Consider the following 24,768-nt stretch of genomic DNA (forward strand, 5'->3'; position numbering starts at 1 on the left):
GCAATTTAGAATAATACAGCAAGGGGTTTGTAGTTTGTCAGTCACTAATTTGAAATCTATTTCTGGCAACTACAGCTATATTGCCTTAGGTAAATTATTTAACCACAATGATTCTCAATCAGTTTGTCCACAATAAAATATCGATTTGGCAATGCCTGATACATGGTTATCATAACATCATTTGATTAATATGAAAGAACAGAAATATGAAAGTTTTTCTATACATTTAAAAGAAAAGTAGAACATGATAACTAACTTTTCTTTCATTCTTTTTTTAGATATAGTAATAAAAGATTATATAAAATCAAAATTGGGATAATATAATCTTTATGAGTAAGAAAATAATTCAATAGGGATATTGAATAAAATTTTGCAATTTTGATCTCAGAGCAACAAGAATATAATTTAGAACACATATAAAACTATGTATTATTTATTTCCTTCACATTATACTTTTTAAAAGAGCTATAATTTAACAGGTCTAATTTTAAGAGTTGAAATTTAATTATGATGTATAATTCCCAAATGTCATTTATAGTCCATTGTATCTGATTTATACATTTGAGCCATGATAATTAAAAAGATATTTTACATGCCTACAAACATATATAAATACATGAATTTAAAACATGAAATATTCTATTTACTGACTGTACATTATATATATATTAGTTAAAAAATGACTAACAGCAGAGACTAAATTTAACATTTTGTGGTATATTCCACTATAATTACAGTACAAAATATATGCACCAGAGTCACACTTAGGTGATGTGATATTATATATTTTTAATTTAAATGTTGCTAGATAATAGTTTTAAAAGATGTATAATTTTCATATTTGTGCAATTAAATGGCATATGCAGACTTCTGCAAAATACACAATATAGAAAGAATTTATTTTCATTATATCTTTTTAAGATATTACTATGGAAAAGACTATTTGCTATAATTAAAGTTTATGAAAATAAACAGACTCTTGACCTATATTTATTCTATCCATTATCATTAATAAAAGAAATACATTGTGTATTCTTCATTGAAAAGTTAAATATATATGGATGACTAAAATTTTAAAGAATTTGACATCATTATTTTGCTGAATTATTAATATTTCAAATGTAATATTCACATTCATCATGAAACTATTTCAAATCTAACAATACACTTACAGAAGAATAAACCAAAGCCAGCTATCTATGTAAAACACAAATGATTTACACTTGAGAATAAATATATCTAAGATACCTGCATTTGTTGTTTTCTTAAAAAATAAACTTACATATTTATTTGAGAAACTTTTGTTTTCATTTCATATTCGCATAAACATTTGTCAGATAATTTATGTAAGAATGTACACTGGAATTTACACTGGAATACAATTTGTTGCATCTAACAATGCAAGGGAACAAATAAAAATGTACACTTAATCTACTTGAGTAAACCAATACATTCCATGTAATAACACAACCTGTTCAGCTGTGCAAAATAATTGATCTCTCATGTTTAAATGGCTATATTGAGTATGCTTACTTGTAAGCATAGGCATAAACTATCAAGAGTTAAAAAATATTTAATTTCTCAGCTTTAGGATGTATGCTTTATTTTTCAACCTATTGTAAAATGACGTCACAGCTAAATCAGCCTCTAGACATGCTTATATACAAATTTTCAAATCTTTCAAGAACTACCAATTTATTATTACCCATGATTTCCTCTATAGATTTGGGCTTGACTCACAGATGTCAAATAGGTAATGGGAAGAAGATCAAGGGTATAAATAAGTGCATTTTTAGATGCTAATATGTTGAATATTGTAAGAGGAACCATGAAAACCATGTAGTTAGCACTTTGGGAGGGCACCATTCCACACATCTTCAAAAAAAAACAAAAATAAAAACAAAAAACCAAAACTGGGCAGTTTATTGAAGAATCTAAAGTTGGTAAAAATTCACTTCAAAAATGGAACACTGTATATCTCAATATTGAGCTACAACTTCTTACTTTGGTCTTGTTGAGGAGTTCTAATTCCTTCTGCAATTAGCCATTCTTTTGAATCAACCTAGCATACAGCTAGTTGATTGTTTAGGGAGATGAGAGGAAAAGAGATGGAGAATACTCGGGAAGTGATTCAGAGCATGTATTGCCAATTTTTTTACACTGTGCATGCTATGCTTTTCCAAGTTGTCCTGTGCCCAATTAGAACCTGTTTTTTTTTTTCTTTCAAAAAAAATGAATTTCTGTCTAAAGCCCCTTGACTCCTACTAGTGCTAATAAAGAATTCTCAGTCAGCAATTTGCAGAGTAGGGAAGCCAGGGATAATACAACTGGGCAGCCTTTACAAGCAAAACAAAACACCAAAGAAAGGGAATAAAAAGGCTGACAAACAATGTAAGCTCTCCCATAAGGTTCACACTTATTTTTTTGAGCCATGATAATTAAAAAGATATTTTACATGCCTTTTAAAATGTACCATTAAAAAAGCTAAATCAGCTGTGACCATAATGATGCAAAGTTTTGATTATTATGGCAAATTATACCTTCACTATTCAGGAGAGGGCAAAAAAGTTTTGTGGCTCATCAAAAGAAGCTGGGAGTGAGAGCCAAGGCCACTGACACTTGTGGTTGCAGATTAAGCTGTGAGCAGACTCTAAATAAATTCCATTCTCCCCCATCCCCAAAATACACTATTCTGGCTATTAAGACTGACTTGCATTCTATGCATGCCAGTACTCTATCCATTCAGGATCACTTATTTCAGTGGGAGACAGGGAGGGCAGTCTTCTGAATTAGGAAGCTGTAACAGATTAGTTTTGTGTGTGTGTGCGTGTACGTGTGTGTGTGTATAACAGACTGCTAACTATGAATGATTACAGTCTCTGCTTCAACCTTAAATAAATCACATAATTTGTGTAAGTCAAAATCTTTTCAAGTACAAAAAAAAAGGAAAGAAAAAATATGTTGGCTTGTGTAATTTTTGAACCAGGAATTAGCATTTCTGTCATCAAGAATAAGTAATTAATATAATTCTTTGAGAATCACAAAATAAGGTTTTCAAAGACATATAATTAAATTAGCCAAACCAAAACTTTCAAAGATGTATAAGCTTACATAAGAATAAAACACCCAAATTATCTTGTGAACTCTTTGATTTTCTTGATTAAATGAAGTTTTCGTTTTGTGCTGATGAGGATTTTTAAAAGCTGTTTTGGAAAAAAGTATTCCCATTTAGAGCAGAAATAAGAATACATAAATCATAGGACTTAGAGGAAAAACATGAAGCAAATAAGTTATAATAATGCAAAAAAATTCTAAAATGAAATTATAGAAAATCAAACAATATTAAGGACCATAAACTAAATGTCATTAAAAATATTGACAATCTATTACAAATTCAGCATATCACTCAAACTGAAGTACAGAAAATAAAACCTTATAACTTCATTCCAAATTTAATTTTAATAAAAATATTTTCTCCACTACAAACAATCTTATGAGGTAAAACAAATAAAGGAACAAGTGCATATAGGCTACAAATAGTCTTTGAGAATCCAAAATACCTGTTTTCATATTTAATGATATCCTTGCATTTTATACATATGTTTTATATTTTCCCATCTATAAATCAAGATAATGTTTTCAAGCTAACTAGCACACAAAGAACAAAAAATATGTTCAAATTTGTAAGAATTTGTAAAAAACCATAAGTACATATTGAGGAGAATAGCTTCCTGTTGAGGAAAACTGTCTTTACTCAGTTTTACCTTAAAGGCAAACATCTGCTCAATCACATCAGCCAAATTATCAATTTTGTACATGGCACACAAAGCCCCTTCAGATCCAATAAGATGGCCTAAGTATGTATCACATGTCATTCAGTGGCAATGAGGCCAAGAAGGCAAGTATCACCATCTCAAGGTGCAAAAATCCTAACAGATATAATTTGATTGACAAAATCTACTTAGACCACATTTACATACTATTCACAAAATAAGTATGAAGTTGAAACAGGTATTAGAATATTGTCTCTGATGCTCACTATGTTATATCTGATATAAACTATGATTATATTGTTTTTTTTTTTTATTTTATTTATTTGATAGAGAGGAGTCACAAGTAGGCAGAAAGGCTGGCTGGGGGTGGCGGGGAAGCAGGCACCTCACCAAGCAGGGAGCCCGATGTGGAGCTCGAACCCAGGACCCTGGGATCATGACCTGAGCCAAAAGCAGAGGCTTTACCCTAATAAGCCACCCAGGCACCCCAATTACATTAAGAATCTTGACAGTTTTCATTGTGTAGGTTGGTTTGTGCTTGATAGTACAGTAAATATCGTTTTTCTCAAAAAACAATAACTAATTAAAATGACAATTAGGTTATTATCTCAGCTTCATTAAATGTCTTATCCACCAAAGAGGATATAGAAATTATTAGGGGGGAAAAGAACCAGCTCCATGGTACAAATTATAGCTTTCAATGTTAAGGACATAAAGATTCTTTAAAGGGAAACTTGGGATCATGTAGTATATGGAAGGTCCATAGCTTCCACACACCACATTGTTGAGCTCTTGGAAAGGGTTGTTATAAAAAAGCAAATGATAACAGATTTCTGTTAATATTTCCAAGTGATTTTTCTAATAATGATACAAATTTTGCTCATAAGAATATCACCAGTAAATGTAAGGATGCATAACTTGGAACATTTAATATCCCTTTCTAAATAATATTATAAAAATTGCTTTAAATTTTTTTTGCATTCAATTTTATGGGTTAAAATTCGTATGAATAAAAAAGAGCATATATTTGTTTAAATGGATTTTAACCACTCAGCAAAATTTTATCAAAGTCATGAAATCATTCAGTATTATGTTATTTTTATTAACAATGATTGATTACAGTTGTATAAATTAATCTGAAATTATAAAAACACTCTATAATGGATTGAATTGTATTCCTTAAAAATTTATATGTTGAAGGCCTAACCCCCAATGTGACTGTATTTGGAAATAGGGCCTTTAAGAAAATAAGGTTAAAGGTGGTCATAAGTGTAGGTCCTAATCTAATAGGACTCGTTTCCTTGTAAGAAGGGAAAGAATTAAAAAAAAGAAGAAGAAGAAGAAGAAGAGGAAGAGACAGTAGAGATGTTTCTCTCAATCTTGTGCATATAGAAAAGGCTATGTATGGACAAAGGGAAAAGATAAGCATTTAAAAGTCTAGCAGAGGGGCTCATGGGCTGCTGAGTCGGTTAAACATCTAACTCTTTGTTTTTTTTTTTAAGATTTTATTTATTTATTTGACAGAGAAATTACAAGTAGGCAGAGAGGCAGGCAGAGAAAGAGGGGGAAGCAGGCTCCCTGCTAAGCAGAGAGTCCGAAGCAGGACTCAATCCCAGGACCCTGAGATCATGACCTGAGCCGAAGGCAGGGACTGAGCCCCCCAGGTGCGCCAAACATCTAACTCTTGACTGCAGCTCAGATCATGATGTCAAGGTCCTGGAATTGAGCCCTGTGTGGGGCTCTGTGCTAAGTAGATTCTGCTTGAGGAGTTTCTTTCTCTCCCTCTCCCCCTGCCCTTTCCTCTGCATGTTCTCCCACTCTCTCACAAATAAATAAATATTTAAAAAATAAAAATAAAATAATAAAAGCCTAGCAGAGACACCTCACAATGAAGCTACCTGGCTGGCACCTTGATCTGGACTTGCAGCCTCCAGAACCATTAGAAAATAAATTTATATTGTCCAAGTCACCCACTTGCAGCATTCTGTTATGGCAGCCCTAGCAGACTAACACAGTCTCCATAAATACTAGTTTTTGTCCTGTAATTATATATATGTACAAAGCAGAGGAGTCATGCAATTTTTCTGAACCAGTTTCTTTGTTTGTAAACTAAGAGGTCTAAATTAACTAAGGGATGGTAAATAAAGACACACATGATGCCACTCTTTTTGTTTCCCCCTTGCCCACAGTAAACAAACTATTCCAGGTAAATCATTACCAGTCAATGGGAATTGTCTTTTGAGATGAGGCCAATCATCACACCCAAGTTGGAAGATGTGTAAGATCTGCTATTGCACTAGCAAGGCAGGTCCCTACTACTAAAATGTGGCTTGTGGACCAGCAGAAACAGCAGCAACAGCACCTGGGAGCTTGTGAGAAATGCAAGCTCTCAGACCCAAGACCAACCTTCTGAACCAGACTTGCCTTTACAATATCTGCAATGGACATTAAAGTTTGAGAAGTACTGATCTAGTGTTCAGAACTTTCTATAAGGAAAAACTCCCAGGCCACAAGATAATTACGGCCCGTTATATATTTTGTTTGGTTTCTACACTGTTTAAAATTCTTGAATGACTTGTCAAAAATTAAAATTGGGGAGAGAGTTCATACAAAGGTATTAATTGGTTGATAAATCAGAAGCTCATGTAAAAATGGGCTAACATTTTTTTTGCATCATACAAGAGGGAAGTGAGTGGCATTTCCTCTATTATGACATGATTTACTTATGTTATCTGTTTGGCCCTGTTATGCATTGATTTTGTAATTTCTGCCTTTTCTTCCACATAGCATTGGAGGAAAACACAAAGAGGAAATATTTTAAAGTTAGAGATCTTAAAAGATACAAGTGTCTGTCCAAAATTAAAATTCTTATTTAATAAATTTTGGTTTCTCTTATTCTTTCTTTCTTTTTTTTTTTAAATTTTATTTGTCAGAGAGAGAGAGAGAGAGAGAGAGGAGCGAGAGTGAGCACAGGCAAACGGAGTGGCAGGCAGAGGCAGAGGGAGAAGCAGGCTCCCTGCCAAGCAAGGAGCCCGATGCGGGACTCGATCCCAAGACGCTGGGATCATGACCTGAGCCAAGGCAGCTACTTAACCAACTGAGCCACCCAGGAGTCCCTCTCTTATTCATTCTTTACAAATGTTGTTTTTAATCTGAACCTAAACATTACTTTAATGATGAAATGTGTATTATGGTATGCATCTGATTAATCCATTAGTGAAACATTATTTAACATAGATTTTTAGCAGTCCAGGAGAATTTTTTTTTCTTGAAAGATACTAATTTTGTGTAAAGTAGATTGTCTGTTTTGTTTCACATCTTGAAAACATCATTTTTAAAATCTCACACCTTGAAATATTTTAGAGGGCTGGGAAATGTAGAAAAAACGAGGAATTAAAGAAACATACATATGAAAGAAATAAATTAATAAAATAATGATTAGCTGACCCAAGATTAAATTTAGAAGTGTATATGGCATTAGCCTGGAGGATGCCACACATCTAGTTATGGTAACTCTCTTTGGCAGCTCCTTGGAAATATAAGGGAATTAATTATAAGACATATTGCATCAAAGATATTTTTTGGAAGATACATAAAATATCTTGGGCCTTTAATTTGAAACTTTCAGGATGATGGTTTTCACTGAAATTAATGGAAATTAAGAAAATGTGTACCATATTGGCAATATTATTCTCATTTTTACTTCTCATTACATTAGGAATTTTATCCTCCTACTCTCAAACCCCAAATCTTATTAATATTTTAAGGTTTAGAATCATGAAAGCCATTTACATTTCTGTTAAAAAACATAACTCTTGGGTCTTCATTGCCTTAAATACTGCATACATTCATTCACACAATTTCAACCATAATGTCAATAGCAACAAACAATACATTTTTATCACTAGGTCTATTTATCCAAATTCTTATTTTCTACATCTTATCAAATACCAAAAATATGTACCTAAGAAGCTTCCTAAAGCTGAATATACTTATTAACTAATTTCATTTCCCTCACATAACCATTTTTTTTCTTAGCTCAAGCACTGTAATTTTTTTTTTTTTAAGATTTCATTCATTCATCAGAAAGAGAGAGAGAGAGAAGGAGGGACAGCACGAGTGGGAGGAGCAGTAGGCAGAGGGAGAAGCAGGCTCCCCGCTGAATAAGGAGACCAATGCAGGACTCCATCCTAGGGATCCATCCTGGGATCATGACCTGAGCTGAAGGCAGGTGTTTAACTGACTGAGCCACCCAGGCATCCCAATAAGCACTGTAATCTTAAAAATCACTGGAGATAAGGAGTGCCTGGGTGGCTCAGTCAGTTGAGCATCTGACTCTTGATTTTGGCTCAGGTTAAAAATCTCAGAGCTGTGGGATCAAGCCTTGCATGGGGCTTTGCGCTCAGTGAGAGTCTGCTTGAGAGACCTCTGCTCCTCTCCCCTGAACTCTCTCTTTCCCTTCCTAAAAATAAGTAGATCTTAAAAAAAAAAAAAAAAAAAATCACTGGACCAACTGAATATAAACTAGAAATAGGGGTAAAACATGTTGCCAACTCCCATGAGTTTTTTTTTTTTTTTTAAAGATTTTTTTTTTATTTATTTATCTGACAGAAAGAGATCACAAGTAGGCAAAGAGGCAGGCAGAGAGAGAGGAGGAAGCAGGCTCCCTGCTGAGCAGAGAGCCCGACGCGGGACTCGATCCCAGGACCCTGAGATCATTTTAATGAATGCCTGTTTTCAGTGTGCACCATACTACAGATTTTCAATGACCGACCATATTGGGAAAGTTGCTCATGGCTCTCCCCGTCTTACTGGACTTACTGGTATCTGCCTCTTCTAATCCTCCCACATACTATTTTCAGATTCATCTTACATATCACTATTATCATAGTATTTTCTTATTTTAAGCATCACTATTCACTCCCTTACTTCTGTTTAACTAGTTCCAATATAAGCCTTCTCTTTAGCTGTTTAATTTTTTTTTAATTTAAAATAAAAGTAAACATACAGTGTAACATTGGTTTCAGGATTGAAATTTAGTGATTCATCACATATATAAAACACCAAGTGCTCACACCAACAAGTGCCCTCCTTAATATACATCACCCCCCCAAAAATACACATCACTCATTTAGCACATCTCCCCCATCCTCCTCCCTTCCAGCAACCCTTGGTTTGTTCTCTACAGTTAAGAGTTTATGTTTTGCCTCCCTCTCTGCTTTTATCTTATTTTATTTTTCCTTCCCCTTCTCTATGTTCATCTGTTTTGTTTCTTAAATTCCACATGGGAGGGAAATAATATGGTATTTGTTTTTTTCTCTGTGTTATTTCACTTAGCATAATAGACTCTATATTATGCTATATATCATAATACGCTCTAGTCCCATCCACATTGTTGTCAATGGCAAGATTCCATTATTTTGATGGCAGAGTAAAATTCCATTATATACAAAGATCTTTATCTATATCTATATCTATCACAAATTATTTATCCATTCATCTGTCAATGGACATTTGAAGTAGCTCCATAATTTGGTTATTCTTGATATTGTCACTATAAACATGGGATGTGTGTGTCCCTTTAAATAAGCATTTTTATATCCTTTGGATACATACCTAGAAGTGCAATTGCTAGGTTGTAGGGTATTCTATTTTTAACTTTTTTTTTTTTTTTAAAGATTTTATTTATTTATTTGTCAGAGAGAGAGAGGGAGAGAGAGGGAGCACAGGCAGACAGAATGGCAGGCAGAGACAGAGGGAGAAGCAGGCTTCCTGCTGAGCAAGGAGCCTGATGCGGGACTCGATCCCAGGACGCTGGGATCATGACCTGAGCTGAAAGCAGCTGCTTAACCAACTGAGCCACCCAGGCGTCCCTATTTTTAACTTTTTGAGTAACCTCCATACTGTTTTCCACAGTGGTTGCACCAATTTGCATTCCCAATAATAGTGCAAATGTGTTCCCCTTCTCTGCATCCTTGCCCTCACCTTTTGTTTCCAGAGTTGTTAATTTTAGCCATTCTGACAGGTAGGAGGTGATACTTCACTGTGGTTTTGATTTGTCTTTCCCTGATGATGAGTGATGTTGAACATTTTTTGAGGTGTCTGTTAGCCATTTGTATTTTTCCTTAGAAAATTCATAATTCTGCACATTTCTTAGCTGGGTTATATATTTTGGGGGTGTTGAGTTTGGTGGGATCTTTATAGTTTCTGGATACTAGCCCTTTTTCTGATACACAATTTGCAAATATGTTCTCTCACTCTATATGTTTCCTTTTAGTTTTGTTGATTGTTTCCTTTCAAAGTGCAAAAGCTTTTTATCTTGATGAGGTCCCAATTGCTCATTTTTGCTTGGGTTACCCTTGTCTCCAAAGACATGTCTAGTAAGACATTGCTGCAGCCAAGGTCAAAGAGGTTGCTGCCTGTGTTGCCATCTAGGATTTTGATGATTTCCTATCTCACATTTATGTCTTTCATCCATTTTAAATTCAGTTTTGTGCATGGTGCAAGTAGTCCAGTTTCATTCTTTTGCAGGTCACTGTCCAGTTTTCCTAAATACCATTTACTAAAGAGACTGTCTTTTTTACACTGGATGGATATTCTTTCCTGCTTTGTTAAAGATTAGTTCATCATTTGGTTGTAGGCCCATTTCTGGGTTCTCTTTTCTATTCCACTGATCTATGTGTCAGTTTTTGTGCCAGCACCACACTATCTTAATGATTATCGCTTTGTTATATAGCTTGAAGTCCAGGATTGTGAGGTCTCCCACTTTACTTTTCTTTCTCAACATTACTTTGGCTATTCAGTCTTTTCTGGTTCCATATAAATTTTAGAATTGTTTGTTCTAGTTCTATGAAAAATGCTATTGTTGTTTTGATCAGGATTGTATTGAATCTGTAGATTGCTCTGAATAGTATAAACCTTTTAACAGTATCTGTTCTTCAAATCATGAGCATGGAATGTTTTTCCATTTCTTTGTGTCTTTAATTTTTTTTAAAGATTTTATTTACTTATTTGACACAGAGAGAGAGATCCCAAGTAGGCAGAGAGGTAGGCAGAGAGAGAGGGGGAAGCAGGCTCCCCACTGAGCAGAGAACCCAAGGCGGGGCTCGATTCCAGGACCCTGGGATCATGACCTGAGCCGAAGGCAGAGGATTTAAACCACTGAGCCACCCAGGTGCCCCTTTAATTTCTTTCTTAAGTGTTCTATAGTTTTCAGCATTTTTCAGTTTTACCTCTTTAGTTAGGTTTATTTCTAGGTATCTTACAGTTTTTGGTGCAATTGTAAATGGGATCAATTCCTTGATTTTTCTTTCTGCTGTTTCACTATTGGTATATAGAAATTCAACAGATTTCTGTATTCTGATTTTATATCCTGCAACTTAGCTGAATTCGTTTATCAGTTCTAGCAAATTTTTGGTGGAGGTCTTTCAGGTTTTCTACATAGAGTAATCTTATCTGCAAATAGTGAAAATCTGACTTCTTTCTTGCTTATTTGGATGCCTTTCATTCCTTTTGTTGTCTGATTCCTGAGGCTAGGACTTCCAGTACTATGTTGAACAACAGTGGTGAGAGTGGGCATCCCTGTTGTTTTCCTGACCTTAGTGGAAAAGCTCTCAGTTTTTCCCCATTAAGGATATTAGCTAGGGGTCTTCTGTACATGACATTTATGATGTTGAGGTATGATCTTTCTATCCCTATTCTCTTAAGGGTTTTTATCAAGAAAGGATGATTTATTTTGTCAAATGCTTTTTCTGCATCTATTGAAAGGATTATATGGTTCTTATCCTTTCTTTTATTAATGTGGTATATCATGTTGATTGATTGGCTGATACTGAACCCTCCCTGCAGCCCAGAATAAATCCTACTTAATCATGGTGAATAATCCTTTTAATGTACTGTTGGATTGAATTAAGTATCTTGTTGAGAACTTTTGCATCCATGTTCATCAGGAACGGATATTGGTCTGTAATTCTTTGTAGTGGGGGTCTTAGCCTGTTTTTGGAATCAAGGTAATGATGGCCTCATTAGAATGAATGTGGAAGTTTGCTCTCCATTTCTGGGTTTGGTTGTTTTGTTTTGTTTGGAATAGCTGTAAGAAATTAGGTATTGGGGTGCCTGGGTGGCACCATCAGTTGAGCACCTGACTCTTGGCTTCAAATCAGGTGATGGTTTCAGAGTTGTGAGATCCAGCCCCATGTGGCACCATGCTCAGCAAGGAGCTAACTTGAGTTTCTCCCTCTCTTTTTGCCCCTCCCCCATTCACACACATGCACACACTCTCTCTCATTCAATGAAGAATAAGTATTAACTCTTCTTTAAATGTTTGGTAGGATTCCTCTGGAAGTCATCCAGCCCTAGACCCTTGTTTGTTGGAAGGTTTTTGATTACTCATTCAATTTCTTTGCTGATTATGGGTCTGTTCAAATTTTCTGTTTCTTCCCTATTTCAGTTTGGTAGTTTATGTTTCTAGGAATTTATCCATATCTTCCAGATTTTCCAATTTGTTGGTATATAACAGCTCATAATATTATCTTATAATTGTTGGTACTTGAAGATGCCAGAGTGGCTCCATTGGTTAAGCATTCAAATCTTGGTTTTGACTCAGGTCATGATCTCAGGATCATGGGATCAAGCCCCAGGTGGCTACATGCTCAACAGGGAGTCTGCTTGAGATTCTGTCTCTCACTGTGCACCTCACCCCATCAAGTGAATAAATCAATCTTTTTAAAAAACAATAATCGTTTGTATTTCTTCAGTGTTCATTGTGATCTTTCCACTTTTACTTGTGATTTTATTTATTTGGGTACTTTCTTTTTTTTTTTTTAAGATTTATTTATTTATTTGACAGACAGAGATCACAAGTAAGCAGAGAGGCAGGCAGAGGGAGAGAATGGGGAAGCAGACTCCCTGCTGAGCAGAAGCCCGATGTGGGGCTCAATCCCAGGACCCTGAGATCATGACCTGAGCTGAAGGTAGAGGCTTAACCCACTGAGCCACTCAGGCGCCCCTCCTTTCTCTTTTCTTTTTGATAAGTCTGGCCAGTGGTTTATCAATTTTGTTAACCCTCTCAAAGAACCAGCTCCTAGTTTTGTGGATCTGGACTACTAGTTTTGTTTTTTGTTTGTTTGTTTTTTATTTCATTGATTTCTGCTCTAATCTTAATTGTTTCCCTTCTTCTGCTGGTTTTAGGCTTTACTTGCTTTTCTGTTCCAGATCCTTTAGGTGTAAGCGTGGTTGTATATCTAAGGATTTTCTTGCTTCTTAAGGATGGCCTGCATTGCTCTATACTTGCTTCTTATGACAACCTTTGCTGTGTCCCAAAGGGCTTAAACATTTTTTCATTTTCATTTTGCTTCCATGTATTTTTTATTATTCCTTAATTTCCTGGTTAACTCATTCATTCTGTAGTAGAACACTCTTTAACTTCCATTTATTTGGGGTCTTTCCAAATTTTTTCTTGTGGTCGACTTCAAGTTTCATAGCTTTGTGGTCTGAAAATATGATACAGTGCCCCTCATCTCTTATTACAGTCTTACAGTCTTTGGCTTAAAATCTAGTTTGCTTAATATAAGTTTGGCCACTCCAGCTTTCTTTTGATGTCCATTAGCATGACAGATGGTTCTTCACCCTCTCACTTTCAATCTGGACATGCCTTTGTATCATAAATGAGTCTTTTGTAAGCAATATATTGATGGCTCTTGGTTTTTTATATCCATTCTGATACTGTATTTCTTTTGTTTGGAGCATTTAGCCCATTTATATTCACCATAATTATTGATAGATACGAATTTAGTGCCATTGTATTACTTGTAAAGTCACTGTTCCTACAGATTGTCTCTGTTCCTTTCTAGTCTTTGTTGCTTTGGTTTCTCTTTCCCACTCAAAGGGTCCCCTTTAATATTTTTTGCAGAGCTGATTTAGTGTTCAGTAACTCCTTTAGGTTTTGCTTGTCTTGGAAACTCTTTATCTCTCCTTCTATTCTGAATGACAGCCTTGCTAAATAAAATATTCTTGGCTACATGTTTTTCCCATTGATCATGTTGAATATATTGTGCCACTCTCTTCTGGACTGCTATATTTCTGTGGACAGATCTGTTGCTAACCATAGGTGTCCATCCTTGTAGCTTAAGGACCTTTTGTCCCTAACTACTTTCAGAATACTATATGTATATTTGTATTTTAGAAGTTTCACTGTATGTCTTGGTGTAGACCTGTTTTTGCTGATTTTGAGGGGAATTCTCTGTGCCTCTTGTATTTGAATGCCTATCTCCTTCCCCAGATTAGGGTAGTTCTTGGCTATAATTTATCCAAATAAACGTTCTGTCCCCTTTTCCCCACTCTTCTTCTGGGACTCCTGCGATACAGATATTATTGTGCTTTGTGGAAACACTGAGTTCTCTATGTCTATATTCATTATCTAAGAGCTTTCTTTTCAGCTTCATTATTTTCCATAATTTTATCTTATACATCATCTATTTGAGCCTCTGCTTTTTCCATCCTCAATGTGATTACATCCACTCAGTTTTGCATCTTGGTCATAGCATTTTCTGAGTTTGACATGAATAGGTCAAACTCTCTGCAGCCAGGGTTACTTTGGTGTCCTCTATGCATCTTTCAAGCCCAGCTAGTGTTCTTCTGACTGTTCTAAATTCTTGTTCAGATATATTGCTTATATCTGTTTTTACCAAATCCCTGGATGTGATTTCTTCTTGATTTTTCTTTTGAGGAGAATTCCTCGATCTTGTCATTATATCTAGCTTTCTGTCTTTCATGTATTATGAAAGCTTGTTGTGTTTCCTGCTCCAGCTTTGCTGGTGGCAGGGAGTGGAAGATGATATCACCCTATCCTCTCCTCCCTGGGGAGTGGAACTTGCCACCACTGTTTAGGAGGTCCTCAAAGAAATCTCCCCTCCTGTGTGCCAAGCTTCCGTCAGAGCCCTGTACTCAACCTGTCTGTGCCCAGCCGATGGCATGCCCAGTGCCATAATTCTCCTGTGTGTTACCTCTGACCAGCAGATGGTATTTAAAACTCTAAATCTTAGGGGCACCTGGATGGCTCAGTGGGTTAAACCTTTGCCTTTGGCTCAAGTCATGATCTTAGACTCCTGGGATTAAGTTACACATCAGGCTCTCTACTTAGCAGGAAACTGGCTTCCCCCTCTCTCTCTGTCTGCCTCTATCCTTGCTTGTGATCTCTTTCTCTTTGCCAAATAAATAAGTAAAATCTTTTAAAAAAATAAGTAAAACTCTAAATCTTAAAGTACCCAACAAGGTACAGACCCGCTCCTTTTCCCTGGAGGAGAGCCTCACAGTACTGCATTTTTCACCATTCTGTCCCAGAAAAGCAGTTGCATACCAGCATAGATGTCTGGTCTCTATGATGAAGCAAAGCAAAAAGTGGGGACCAAGTTATATACCCTCTGCATATGTCTCTGTCCCCTGCTGTTGAAAGCAATAAAGTTTTCAATAGAGCCCAGTGAGCCTTCTGTCCTTGGAGAGGGAAAATACCCTCTTCCAAATGTACTCCAAGAAGGGGTATTCCTTCCCAGTGTGACCCAGGGGATCCCCAATGGATGGCATCTTGTTCAAACCCTATTCAGTGCTCTCTCTTCTTGACTTCTCTCTATGAAAAGGGCTCCTTCCCTTGGGCACAACAGCTTTTCTCTCCCCCAATTTATGTCTCCAAACCTCACATCTGCCATGTTCTCTCCCTCCAATTGTGCAAATTGTATTCTTAATCCTCAGATCAGTTTCATAGTTGTTCAAAATGATTTGATGTTGTTCTGTGTTCAAGGGATGAGGCAAGGTCAGGGTCCCCTCACTACTCTGCCATCTAAACTCCTTCCCCTTCTCTTTAGCTTTTAAGGCCTTCAAAATCTACATTCTTCCTAGCTATCTAAATATTCTCTGTTCTGTGCAATCTATTTCCTCAAGTACTTGCAAATGCTCAATCTCTGTTCTTATCTTTGTATATTCATTTTCCATGTCTACACTCATCTTGATTTCCTCTACTTCATTTTTCTAAAGATTTTATTTATTTATTTGATAGACAGAGATCACAAGTAGTCAGAGAGGCAGGCGAGGGATGGGGGGAGAAGCAGGCTCCATGCTGTGCAGACAGCCCGATGCAGGGCTCAATCCCAGGACCCTGAGATTCTGACCTGAGCTGAAGGCAGAGGTTTTAACCCACTGAGCCACCCAGGCACCCCTCTACTTCATTTTTAATTAAACAAATATGTGTTTATCAGCCACTATGTGTCATCTTTTAATGTCCAATCCAAATTCCACTATCTTCATTAAATCTTTCCTGAGCATGCCAGCACTGACTCATTTGTGACCATCATTACTAATATTTTAATACTTTCCCTTTTTGGAATGATTATTATGGCCACATGGCCAGTTAAAAAATTTATATACAATATTCCTTTTCTTCTTCTTAACACCACTGTGAGGTATTATAATTCCCATGTTGCAAATGATGAACCTGAACCTCAGAGCCCTCCAACGTTTAGTTTGAACTATAGAAATTAGCACTAGATCTGTATTGATTTGCCTGGGTCACTATTACTCAGTGTCCCCAGTTAGATTCTACGTGCTTTAAGAACAGAGAACATGGCTTATTTTTCTGTCCCCTTCTAATACTCAACACTATGCTGAACACTTAAAGGTCATTAATCAAATTTAGTTGATTAATAAATGAAATGTTCCAGGGTATAAATTCTGGTTGCTCAGGCCATACAAGTGAGTTCTCCAACATTAAAAGTCTTATTTTGAGCTAAGAGGCTCATTCTCTTTACTCTGCTTAACAAGAAGGAAAAAAAAAAAATGCATGAAAGAGATAAAGTATTAGGTAGGCAAAAAATGTTTGTGTGAACAACAGGAAACTTAAAATTTAGTAGCAAGGTTGTTTTATTACGAATATGTTTCTAGTTTATGAAGTAAGATAGTGATAGTATATAAAATAGTTTAAAGATTTCTGAAATTATTTTAGAGGGAGAGATTGAGAGCAGGGGCAGGAACAGATGGAGAGAGATAAGCAGACTCCATGCTGAGAACAAAGCTCTATGTGGGGTTTGATCCCACGACCCTGAGATCATGATCTGAGCAGAAATCAAGAGTTGATGCTTAATGGACTGAGCAACCCAGACACCCCAAAAATATTCTAAAATTATATGGGGCACCTGGGTGGCTCAGTTATTGGGCATCTACCTTCAGTTTGGGTCATGATCACAAGGTCCCTGCTTGATGGGAAGGCTGCTTCTCCCTCTCCCACTCCCCCTGCTTATGTTCCCTCTCTCACTGTGTCTCTGTCAAATAAATAAATAAAATATATATTTTTTAATTATATTAAATGTTCTCACTTTGAAATTTTGGAAATGCAATATTGGTGCAGACAAAAAAACCCTGGACCTTCATTTATAATGCCTGCAACATATGTGAACCAGATAGCAACAAGCCAAGTTTGAGCTGAATCCTCCACCAATCAGTCCTATCTCAGTTCCCTTTCTCCTGACATTATGAATAATATATTTGGTTAAAAACAGGGAAAGCAAACATAAAGGATAAATATGTCCTTTCTTTTCTGTCAATAATTATTTACGATGCTCACAGCCTCATGGATGCAAATTGATTTATCACCAGATTCCTGTTAAATTGCTTGAATTCATTACAAAGTGTAAAACTATGGAACAACTGATGTGATTCAATGTATAGGACCTCTACTGGTATGGAACAAAGAACACCATGTTGACCTTGATCTTACAGCAATCTAAGTTTTCTTTGCCTGGCTTGAATGGCCTATCGTGATATGACAAGGGATACATCTCTGGCCATCACTACAGCTATGCCTGGCTACCTGAAGTTCTCTGTACACTACATCTTATTTCTACCCCTGTGGTACATGCTCATCCCTTGTCTGGAATGGCTCATTCACCCAACTATTGCTCAGGACAAGTGTAACTCCAAATTGAAGAGCAAAACAAAAACAGTAATTAATATTGACATTATAAGAAGAAACCTCCTAAGTTAACTCTAAGAAAACAGTATTTTTTGTGCTGGATAATTAAAAGGATGTAAATGATAGTGATGATAATTGCAGTTGACGATACTAAATAATATTTATTAAGTGATTAATATATCCTAGACTCCCTGCTGAAAGTCTTAATACATTACCAGATATAACATCAAACACAGACACAGTGAGGTAGATATTATATTATCTACATTTTACAGATTAGAAAACAAGAATAGAGAGTTTAAGTAACTTGTTTAATTGTATATATCTAGTTAATGTAACAAAGCTCAATGTGAATTCAATTACAACTAATTTAATACCACAGTGTGAGGAGAGCACCATTCAAAATAATACACTCCTTTAATGCCTTTTGTTACATTATTAGTCAAATTGAAGTAATGACTTTTTTTAGAAAGCATCTTAATTTTTTGCAGTCAATAAACCGGGGGTAAATCCACAATAATAACAATAATAGTTTTCATCATTAGTATGTGCTGTTTTATTTACTCAAAAATGATTCCAGGATTTTTATGGCATTTTTAAAGCTTGTTAAGCAAAATAATCAAGAATGGAAGTACTAAGAATAATTTTGTAGCAGTTTAAATAATCTCAGAAGGTAAAAGTTATAAAACAAGAACTGACATTGTTCTATATTTTTTAGTGAGATGGATGATAGCTGACTAAATCAATGGAGGTGTATAAAATAACCATGATTTAATTTAAATATATATAATTATTGCAAACACAGATGTTTATGCAAAAAATGAGGCAGATACACTTTTTTGTGATTAATTTTTAGAAAACCAAACATAATGCTATAAATCATATTACATCTTTGACTAAACCATCTCTATGCCTTAACAGATTCTCTTGCCTATGAAGGAAGTCAGTGAACAGTGTTAACAATCTCTAAATGAAATACCGTAATGATTATGGAAATAGCCATCACGGATGCAGCAAAATAAAACAAAACAAAAAATAACATAAAGTGTGTATATACATCATTTCCCATTATTTCTCTGTGAACACCTTACAGGTTTGAAGTTGTGTAAATGCACACATTGTTAGGTGTGTGTTTTCTGTCCAAATATTTCAAAGTTACCACTTTTCATATCTCATTCAGAGTATTAGAAGGTTTTAATTTTTAAGAAGTCAACCTAACTGAAAATCTTGTAAGCATAAATGCATATACACATGTTTGCAAAGAGGAAGAGGAGTATATTACAAGTGAGATAAATGACAAGAATGGTAAATGTTCTGTTGCTGACTTCCAGAAAGGTACCTATTAATTTGTCTTTGCAGTCTGCCTTCAGAAATCAACAAGTAAAGGAAACAATATATGATTTGGGGCAATGGCATTGCCTTCACTAACTGAGTTATTTTGTGACAAAACTCTAATGCCTACATTCACAGGTGAAAGTGACAAAGACTTAATTTAGATATTTGCTGAGAAGATCTTTAGACATAAATTTGGGGGAAAACATGATGCTCTTCTCTCAGGCTGAATTAATACATGAATGAAAGATTTGCTAATTATTACTTAATGAATCCCAGTTAAAAGAATATGGTGACTTTCAATATGAAACTACCTGGAAGTTAAGATATTCTCTTAGGGAAGAGTCATTAGCTTTTTCCAATAAATCATATACTTTGTAGCCAAGCCAGATGAATGTTATATATATATGACAAAATCTTACAGAAGTTCTCACTTTGAGTATGGGTAATAATCTCTCCACCAAATTTGCAAAGTTACTACCACAGTAATATTGTTGTGGCAATAAATATTATTAAGCTATTGTATCATCAACAATTTAAGGTCCAAGCTTAAAGAGTTACGAATATAACTAAATCAATGTGAAACTTACATGATAGTCATTTGATTAGTAATCCTGATCTTTCAACAAAAAACAGAACTATAAAATTTTACCACTGATACAAATTTTCTCCCTAAAGACACTTATTTTATATGTGGTTTGTGTTTTGCAGTTTTATCAATAGCAAGTTGCTGAGCAACTCTGTCCCTGAGAGAGTAAATTGTGCTAATACCTGATTTTTGATGCTAAGGCTCTTAGAGGACAGCAGCTTACATTATTTTTCTTTTACATGTTCAAAGAAGAATATATAAGAAGCAAGCAGACAACTGGAAAAATGTCACTTCTCTTCCATCTCTCTGTATCTAACTTCTGGGCTGTAGACACAGAATTATTGGAGGAGATACGGAAGAACATTTACTAAATCTTCTCCCCTAATTCACCGCACATGGGTACTATTTTGTTGACAATGCCTTTGGTGTCACACTTTAAGGTGTCCTATAATTCTTATATCAATCACAAAGACAATATTTTGAAGGTTACAAATGATAACATTTCCTTGAAATATTTAAATAATGTTACTTAATGGATATAAGGTCTCTGTGAATGTATATTTTAAATGTTGGATAATGAGGGTCTGAGAGCCTATTTTGATTTTTTATTTTAATTTTATATAAATAGCTCTCTTAACATCTTCGCCCTCTACTTGCATTGTCCTAGATCTAGACTTTGTTATATAGTTTGGACCTCTTGTTGTTATAAGCATTGTACAATACATACAGATAATTTTTCTCTCCTTGGTCAAATTCTCTCAACTTTGAATATTTCTCTTTATCCTTATTTATCTTTTTATTTTTGCATCTCCAAAATTAATACTTTAACAAAGATGTGACAGTATCTACTGAATACAGTGTAGTTACTCTTGCACTGTACATTTAAACAAGCTTATGGTATATACCAGATCAAAATTATATCTTTTGTAATACTAAAGTATTAGTTAATAATTTACACAGCTCTATACAGAAATGTAGTAATTAATAATATCATTCATGATAAATTTTTGACATAATTATGTATTTAGAAGTGAAGATTCTAGTGTCATTTTAAAAATGAAGAATTTAGGTAATTTTTTAAAATATTTTTATTTATTTATTTGACAGAGCGAGATCATAAGTAGGCAGAGAGGCAGGCAGAGAGAAAGAGGAGGAAGCAGGCTCCCCGCTGAGCAGAGAGCCCGATGCGGAACTCGATCCCAGGACCCTGAGATCATGACCTGAGCCGAAGGCAGAGGCTTAACCCACTGAGCCACCCAGGCACCCAAGAATTTAGGTATTTTTAAACATTATAATATATTTATTATTATGACCAAGCCTGTCGTGTCTTTTACAATTTTGAATATCTTATAATGTTATTACATTCATAGTGAATAAAATCAAAATCCACATTAATTTATCACTCAGCATCAGGGTGAATGGTTTAATTTTTGTGAAATCACAGTTGAAATCTTCAAACAATAGCTAACATTATATAACAAAATATTTTATTGGGTTATCTAAAGAACTGAGGCAAATTCTAGATGTAGTAAAGCACTAGTAAAGATAAGTGAATCTCATGGACCAGTTATCCTCAAAGTCATTATTAAGTCATTCTATGCTTGTTCACTCATGTTTAAAAAAGGTTTCCCCTTTCCATACAACAATAAAGTAGTTGTCAATATGCCAGTAAGCACATAATGATAAGACAGTACGGCTATGTGAAGTTTGGAAACAGCTTCTTTGTTCAAATCTCCATGGATTAAGGAATGAATGTAATGCATTATATCTAAATACACCAGGATGAAAAGTTATCAATAGAAAAAAATATGCAAAAGCAGTCAATGTTTGTACAGACTACCTTGAATAACATCTGATCAGGAATAATCATTGAGAATTATCCTGAGCTAGAAAGAACTTTAAAGGGAAAAAAACAAAAAACAAAATCTACCAATATATTTCCAAGAAGGCCATTTTCACAGCTCTTTATCTTTAATAAGCTATTTTTGACAAAATGAGTAAAGATATGAAAAAAATATCAAATGGATATTGTTATCACAAGATAAAAATGACACAGTGAGAAAGAACCTGAATTAATCCCTCTGCACTAATGTTTTCAAAGAGGAAATGTAACTTTCTGATCATATTTTTCTTTCATATAATTCTTTACATTGGTTTTGTGTGTGCATGTCTACATGCACACATTTCCTCAGTGTCAGTGAGAGGTTGAAAGTAGTACAAGAAAAAGCATGGTAAGCATTTTTGAATGTATAAAATAGAGCAAAAAATATACTGCAAAGTCATGTCTACCAGGTGTTTGTTCTACCCTGGTGGTGTTTATTAAGGAGGGCACGTGTTGCATGGAGCACTGGGTTTTATACATAAACAATGAATCTTGGAACACTACATCAAAAACTAATGATGACTAACATGGTGACTAACATAACAATAAAAAAATAAAATAAAATAAAATCCAAAAAGTGCAAAAGAATGACTCTAGTAGTAGTGCTAAGACCAGTAAGTCTCTTTAAAGCTCCCATCTTAATCACACTGTAAAATCTTATATTTTTCTGCTACATGATCATAAAATTATAACACACCAACCAGGCATATCTGTTATATAGTAGGTACAGACTCACAATTAATGCACCAGTTTGAGAAACTGACATCAGGAATGTAGCTCACTTATTTTAAGACATTATTTGGTTACATTATATTTTATTTAGGGTGCCTGGGTGGCCCAGTTGGTTAGGTGTCTGCCTTCAGCTCAGGTTATGATCTCAAAGTCTTGGGATCAAGGCCCACATCAGGTTCCCTGCTCAGTGAGGAGTCTACTTCTCTGCCCTCTCCTGGCTTGTGTGCATTCTCTATCTCTCTCAAATAAATAAATAAAATCTTTAATATATATATATGTATATATATACATATATATATACACACATATATTTATTAATTTAAAACATAAACTAATAATCAGATGGCTTTTTTTTTTCAGGAATTTTAGGTACTTTAAAAATGCAAATACCTTTACATTTGTGATTGTTACAATGCATCCTTTTTTAATCATTGATAAAATTACATTTGGAATACTAAAATGACTGATGACGCTTGATTCCAAATAGACTGAATAAAATATATTTTGTTTCTTTTCATTTGCTTAAATTCTACATATATACTACTCTCCAAATTAAGAAAACATCTATATTCCATTTAATAAAACAAAATCATACACTGAATGATCAAAAATGAACCAATGTGAATTTCCTGAAGTAGACTACAGACGGGAGACACAGGTTTTCTTTTTTTGTGGACATTGTTTCATTAAAAAGTATAGTTTTTCCATAATTCAAAAAATGATCTCAATAGCATTCTAGCTGTCCACTTCTTTTACCAAAACATTGAGAACTTTGTATTTTACTTATCAACATTATAAGTTCTCTGTATATGATTGGTTTTATACCTCTTATATAAAGAAGTTTGTTTCCCTACTTTATTGCTTTTTATATTAGCATATAGTGGTTTTGACTTTTGTGTGGTTAGTAAAAACTTTCAACTTTTTCATTGTCTGAAGATTTAGAAAATATCCATCCAGATATCCAAATATAATAGATCAATTTTTTTTCTTTTTCTATAGTTTGGCATTTTGAATAGTCACAAATTAGCATGGAATTTATAACATTATATGCAATATAATGAAGATGTAACATATTTCTTTTTCATAAATGGCTTATTAATTAAAAACATCAACTGGTTTGATGCCCTACACCTAGTTTATGATGAAAGTCTCATAACTGTTACAAGCATGGTTATTAAATCTTAGAATATGGACACAGAATTTTTTCCTCCTCCATATTTTGGGTAATGTTCTTCTACTAATTCAAAATTGTCGTGGGGAAGAAATCTTTCTTGATTTGTAAAAAATATGAACTTCATGTTTTAGTACTATCTATTGACTATCAAATCATTTTCCACAATTATTTTATGTGTACCACTTTAATCAGGAATTGCGTTGGATACAAAGATAATTTCAATACACGATGCTTGACCTCAGAAGTTAAAATTCAACTCTGCAGACAAAAATTGCCATCTACGTGTTAAATATTCTAGCTTTTAGGGATTTAAGATAAGGAGAGTGTTGGGTAGAAAAACTGAGGAAATCTTTGTGAACGTAGTCAAGTTCAAGTTTTTATGGCAGATGGGAAGCACACTCCACGTTGAAGTAACAGCCAAGTACAAAGCCCTTCTACAGTTATTTCTGTTCTCTAAGAAAGCTATGTCTACATTTACTATAATTATGTAAGCACATTTGATGGATTCCCAGTTGATTACAGATTGATGTTAAGAATAATTATACATTTTCAGTGCCCTACAGAGCTCTGAGCACAAATGTTTTGCCTATTGCCATTCCTTAATCGACACTGTTCAATTAATTGCTTTTGATTTTATGTGCAACTTTTCTTAAAGGTTGCCTACTCCTGACTACTATGCATTTTACCAATATCTTTAAGTTGTACTTTAGTGTCTCCAAATTTATGAGAGGAACTACTTTCTGTCCCCAGTGGCTAACTCTTAATGAACACAGAAGCTGCTTTTTCTTCCCTCAAGCGAAACATCATAAAAAGTAAGTGACAGCAATTGTGACCCTATCTGTGGAAGTTTATGAGACTGATTTGTGAACATACTGAGTTACAATGTTATTGTAACACCTCATCAAAATTCTTGTCCAGAGTTTTAGCAATGACTTAAGACAAGTGGACTGGCCTATAACCGCTGGGATCACTTCCAGCAATTTACCCAAGAGCACAAAATTACCTTTTTCATTTAACCCCAGTTAATTTCTCTCTCTCCTTGTTGTGGATGAGGGAAGGGATGGGGGTCCTAGTGGTCTAGGACAGGGAGGCAAAGAGCTGTAACATTTCTACTGTTTTGCTTTCAAAGAGACAAGAATCCTGAAACATCTATGACATTACATTAGCTCAGAAACTGATGAAAAGGTCATGTCCAAACACTTCATTAGATTTTCTTTTATCAGCTTGAAGCCATTTAATAGGTATAGTTTAATTTTCAAAGTATTTCAATATAACAGCATATATTGTAAGAACACATTAACCATATTTAAGCAGAAAATGGCAATAATT

The 24,768-nt window shown here is 34.7% G+C and overlaps 1 protein-coding gene across 5 annotated transcripts in view; it reads right to left on the bottom strand.

Annotated features, from left to right (window-relative positions):
• The window catches only part of ERBB4 (erb-b2 receptor tyrosine kinase 4), a 1,164,558-nt gene that overhangs the window by 979,353 nt on the left and 160,437 nt on the right, over positions 1 to 24,768 (bottom strand). The gene's annotated exons all lie outside the window — the stretch shown is intronic.

This window comes from Neovison vison, chromosome 3 (assembly GCF_020171115.1).
Source record: "Neovison vison isolate M4711 chromosome 3, ASM_NN_V1, whole genome shotgun sequence".
NCBI classification, from domain to species: domain Eukaryota; kingdom Metazoa; phylum Chordata; class Mammalia; order Carnivora; family Mustelidae; genus Neogale; species Neogale vison.